A 6,000-nucleotide genomic window follows, 5' to 3' on the forward strand; every position below is an offset into this window, starting at 1 on the left:
GCCATCTTTCGTGTGGAAGTCGCTTTAAGTAGAGACAATGCGTCGATCTTTGTTGTCGTAAACATATTCCTTCACGAAACAGACACTCCTCATACATTAAAAGTAGTATCGTGTAACGTATTCTGCTCATTATCGGTGCTCCCAATTTTATGGGAGCCTTAGCAACAGGTATCCTCAAAAACGCCTGATAAGGTGTCTAGAAAACTTACCTTCTCGGCTAACAGGTCCCTTCCGTGGTGCAGTTTGTTGAAACTGCAGCTTAAACTGGACGCACATCGTGGAGATTCTTCGGGCTGTCGCGACTGCCGAACAATGCTGTAATCGACTTCAAGTTTTATAAGTGATCATGGCTTATTTAGGCACATGTAGAAAGTCTCACGTGCAAAAGAAGCGAGGAGGGTATGAACGGCGGGCAGTTAATTTCGACGACCATCAATGAAAGCATACTATGATGAAACAAAAATATTTGCACTGTAAGTGTGTAGCAGAAATGATATAATTAGGGTAGGTGCTTGCGTCGTATTTTTAAGGCCTCTCAAAATTTTCGTTTTACACCCGAAGCTGCTCATTTGCGCGACGTAATGAAGGGATACGATTAACTTAGACCAACAGGTAATCCTTAACCCGGGCCTGAACCTCCACACCGGGTGCTTACCTGTATAGCCTTCATCAGAAAAATGGCCGCCGCAGCAGAGGTTCTGCCCGCGTCCTTCTGCTCAGCAGCTCGACTCCTTGACACCGAGCCACCACGGCAGCATTTTGGAAGGGCTTATTGCAACGGGGTGGTGGATTGTAATCAAGTGCGGCCATTTTTGCCTTCCGTCGAAAGACCGTACCACCTAAATGCAATAACAAATGCAAATAAAAGGGACGATGAAATTATCGACGCACACCAGCCCCGCGCATACACCGACACATCTGTAATTACTTCGCTCCTAGTGAGTTTTCGTTTTTTTTTTCTCTTGCTTCTCGCTATCTCTAGCAGCGGTTTCTACTTGCACCGCAAAAACACGCCAATGCAAGCATCCACTACTGTCGATTATTTTACTTCCTGGGTCCGATTCAGGAATAAAATAAAATAGGACATTGAAATGAACTGCCCACACACAAATAAGCATACCAGAAAAAAAGGAAAGTGCTCGCGTCACTTTTGCTGACGTTGGTCACCTCTAACGAAGCGAAGCGAAGAGTGCCCTTTAATTGGAGCTAACTGAGCGTGGCCAGTTAAGGGACCACTCAGGGCTGTCTAAATAGCCACGCAGCCTCATTTTCTCGTAATTACATCTTCCGAGACGCCTCTTCGCGGTCACCTGATGAAGCGTAACTTTCAGGTAAAGCAATTCGACACAAATGAACAGAACCGCGCGTGTTTGTTTCGTTTTTTACGCCAGCCTCTCGCAATTTTGTATTTCCTCTAGTTTTTTTTGCAGGAAAGAGATATCGCCTGAGGGGAGAAAATTTTCTTTCTTTGATGATATGTTGTTGGATAAGAAGCACTGCCTGACTTTCCAGGTGGATAAGAACAGTACCATCGGATGCGATACGAACCTGGATCAAAGATAAAACTCGTCGGCGAATGCATGCGTCCCTACTTCACATGTCCCTGCTCATGGGCCTCCTCAGCCTTAGGTCGTTACTGACTTGTATGGGATCGCTACCAACTGAGTACGATCACTACCCTACTCTTAATAAGAGACAGTTGCGTAGTACGTATCTGCACGAGTCAGTGAAAAGGAGGTTGTATTTATGAACTCGCTTCTCGACCTCTATTGTTTTTCAGATAGGAAACGGCGAACTAGTGGAGGGTGTTTACCAGCCGCTGTTTTTATAGGGGAGGGGAATAAGTGCTCTTGGTAACACACGTCTCTCCGCCACGAGAAATCGAAGTCTTCCTCTTCTTTGTCTCAATCTCTAGAAGGTACAACGACGCATCATACACTCCCACGGGCAATTTGTTTATGCAGTCCAAGCAACTTATCACAACATCGAAGTGTCATCCAACTGTCATTTTTTTAACTGACACATGCAATTGCTCGGGTTGAAAAAAAGCAATAGGAATGTTCAATTGTTTGAAAGAGGCGTCTACCAAACTTATAATCACGAGTACAGTCAAACCTGCATTGAACAAAGTCGATAAAAGTTGGAAATTTCTCGTTAAATGCAGGTTTTCGTTTAAGTTCATGTTTCAAGTCAAGGCCCGCGTGAATGAAGTAGAACTGTAACGAAAATTCTAGATATCAGTGACGGTGAACCCACCCTTAAAAGATTTACTTCACCGTTAAAAACTGCGCAATTTGTGCCAGTTGCTTTTCCACGAACTCAGTCACTACACGACACTCCAAATAAACAAGGTCACTTAACCCCGTATTTGCAAACGTAACTTAAGTACCACTTATGTGTTTTGACACTTTTCGGTGCCTTAACCTGTTTCAAGGACCGAACATAAGCTGAACAAACGCCTTTTCGCGAACGTGATGCTCTTTGCCGCACTCAAAATTGTTGAGCGGGTGCCAGCTGAGATACTGAACCGGGCAGCGACGTTTTTCTTTATCGCTGCCAGAGACGGCATTTAAAATTACAAGCTTGACTTGAGAAGACAAAACTTTTCTTTTTCTTTGAGCACTGACCACCGACGAACGGAATTCATATATAGCAGTGGAGACGCGCCACTACACGCCGACAGTCAGGCCTACCAAACCGTCACCGCGCTCAACTGGAAAAGCACGGTAGATTGCGCTGCGGGCGAAGTTCGCTATATTATTGCATTTCGCCTGCTGATTTTTTATAAAATGTGGAAAAAGCAACGACTCATCAGCGTAGCGAACTTGTTGCCCGAAAGTTAACCGGTGCAACGCCTTCGCTACATAGAGGTCGCTAACACATAGGTTTCAAAGGGGCCGAAAATGGGAAAGAGAAAAATTATGTCCAATCCAGGAATTCAATACACAGAGGTTTGTTATATCAAGGTTTACATGTACAGTCAAACCTGGATGTAACAAAGTTGACAAAAATTCGCAATTTTTCGGTAATAATAGGTTCTCGTTGCATGCAGTTTTCTAGTAATGGCTCACGTGGGTTAAGCAGAAACGAAACCAAAATGCTGGACATCAGTGAAGGTGAACTCACCCTTCAAGGATTTATGTCACAGTAAAAAACTGCGTGAGTTGCCCCTACTGCTTTCGCACGAGCATAGGCACTAAACGTACTTTACTTACTTTTGCTGTATGGTGAAAGGGCGTTTTTTAGGGAACTTGGTGCTCTTTTGAGCACTCTAATTCGTTAAGATGGCGCAAGCTGGAGTACTGTACCGGACAGAGACATTCTTTTATCTCACCGGCGGAGAAGGCATATAAAATGGCAAGTTTTTCTTCAAACGACAAAACTTCCCGCTTTCGGACAACAGAGATCACCGACGAACGGATACGTCCGATATCAGCGTAGACGCATGGCTACACGACGGCAGACAGGCCTAGCACCTCAGAACGGAAGTCTAGAAGCGACACCGCAATCGCACGTGCAATCGCACGATAGTTTGTAATGCGGGCGATGAAAAAAAAAAGTAGTTACTCGAGCTAGGGGCGTGGGGTCGCGCTACACTGGAAAAACCCAAAATGGTAGCTACGTTAACCACGAGATGGCACTAGCCACTCATCACCATCATGAGAAATTTTTGTTTTTGGGTGATTTCAGACGTTATCGTAGATGCTGGCTTTTTGCAGTAGTGCTACTATCCGCTAAATTAGACCATTTTGTGAGCCAATTTTTTTATGTAGATTTGATAAAAACAATGACGCAAATACATGGGCTTCCATGGGTGTCCTACTGGGGAATGGAAAGTTGAATTCAGGAATTCGTTGCATAAAGGTTTCTTACATATAGGTATAACCGTATTCGTAAGCAGCCGTTATGATACGGTGAATACGAAATCATTCGTCTCCCATTGCCGATGGTGTCATTTGATTATAACTGTCACCTTTTCCCTCTCGCGTCTTCCTTTTCCCGTGTACTCGACGCTCTTGTCCCCCAAGTGACACTGTGCCTTACGTATTATCGCAGGCTTCAGTGCTTGCCCCATGATGGCGCTCCAGTTGCACGGCGAGAGCCGCGAGCAAGACGAACATTTTGCGAAAACAATAGGTTGCTCACCTAATGCAGCTTTCGCAATCGGAATGCTCCAAGTGCGCCGACACCCCTTTAACTGTATAACCCTCGTTTCTCGGTCGCAGGCCACAACACAATCACTAGGTCCACCTTTAGTCGGCCTGAACCACGGAGCCGGCCCCCCGTGGTGTCTTGGATGCGGACCCTCCTGGCATTCTGAAGGCCCGAGGTTTGTTTACCTTAAGGTCTCAAAGTTACCCAAGTATGCTTTACGCACAATGGCCTCAATTTGTTTTGTGGTCCTTTCCTGAGGAATATGGGGCAACGTTGACCATGCTCTCACCTATTCTATTCTTAAAGTTGTCAGCCATTTTGCGTGTGATTCGTCGGCCACTAGATGTGCCACCTCTTGGCCGCGTAGACGCCTGATTTTTGACCAGTTGAGTTAAAAATAGCTTCAGGAAAAGAAACTGTATAGCGCCGGCTAGGCGTCACTTTTTGACTTGCTGAAGCTGAAGCGGCGGCGCGGGAGACGGCCGTGGCCTAGGCGTGGACGCCATGAGCAGGCGCAAAGCTTAGCCGAAGGGGAACGCAGGGGAAGTCGAAGGGGAGTCCCTTTCTGGACGAGCGCTGATACTGCACCAGTCGATAACAATTTCCGGTGTGCGAGAAGACGGAAGAAGCGCCCGAGAAGATGACAGCGCAGCGGCCCCAGGGCATTTCACACGCGGCTTCGGTGACCGCGAAGGATATGTAGCAGCTGCTTGCTTTTTAGAGTAGCGGGGCGTTGGGGAGGAAGAAGGTTCGAAATGCGGCGCGAATGACGCACCAAACCATGCTTGAAACCCGGCACCGAGGATGCAACAGCTCGCGAAAGCGCATGCACTGCATTTTTATAAACGGCCTACATATATTTGCTGTTAAATGGCCCTCCCTCCCAGAAGAAATTTTTGAGAGAGATAGAGGGAATTGATCGCACCATCTAGTATTAATTTATTTATATTGATAAAAAACAAAGTTGATGGTGAGGTGGTTATTTGTTGCAACACCATCTTTACTATTGCAGCAAGTATTAACTCGTGTATCGCTCTTAAATTGTAGCCCTTTTATAATAATTGTCTGGTAAAAACTCTCATAATAAGTCCACATACAAAGACGTTCCTCCACACTCGAAGCGCACTATGAAGTTTTTCTTTGTTTAAAATTGCCTTGCCACTTGCTTCAAATTTTAAATGTCGTCACTGTGCACCAGAATGTCAGGGTGTGTGTTCCGGAAGAAAATTTGTATATGTACGCGTTCAGGCAACGCTACTGTTAGGCTGCACGCCAAGGCAGTCGCCTGACTGATATATGTTGTGAATAAAGCAAAATTTGCGAATGATAGCGCCCGGCCTGCGGTGTGAGGGAGTGAGTGTGAGAGGGAAAGAGGTTCTTAGCCTGCACCACATATGTATCGCAGGGAAAGAAAAGAAAGGGGAGGGGCTAGAAATATGAGTTGAGGTAGTGGTAGAAAGGTGGTTGGGGCAGGAAAAGGATGGGATAATGGGGAAGAGAAGGTAGATATTCAAAAGGTCGGCCTGGGGTGTGGCATCACGCAATGTGAGCCCTCTTATACGCATTCGATGAATGTCGCTTGCGCGAATCTCACCGGTCTTTGCAGCGTTAAGAAAAAAAAACCGTTAAAGTGATCAAATTGCCTTATATGTACAGGCTCTCTATTTTTACGCAATATATCTTGTTTTTTTTTATTACCAAAAAGCACTTCTGAAGAAGGGAAATGCGGATTTTAAAGTATCCTCAAGGTTCTGGGCGTACATTCAAAGGAATATATGCAATCGCCCTAAAAACAGCAGTCGAGCAACAAAAAACACCATGATATTATAGTGAGTATCCACGCAA

Source organism: Haemaphysalis longicornis, unplaced genomic scaffold (assembly GCF_048455015.1).
Source record: "Haemaphysalis longicornis isolate Haplotype H1 unplaced genomic scaffold, Haemaphysalis longicornis Haplotype H1 scaffold_4, whole genome shotgun sequence".
Taxonomy (NCBI): domain Eukaryota; kingdom Metazoa; phylum Arthropoda; class Arachnida; order Ixodida; family Ixodidae; genus Haemaphysalis; species Haemaphysalis longicornis.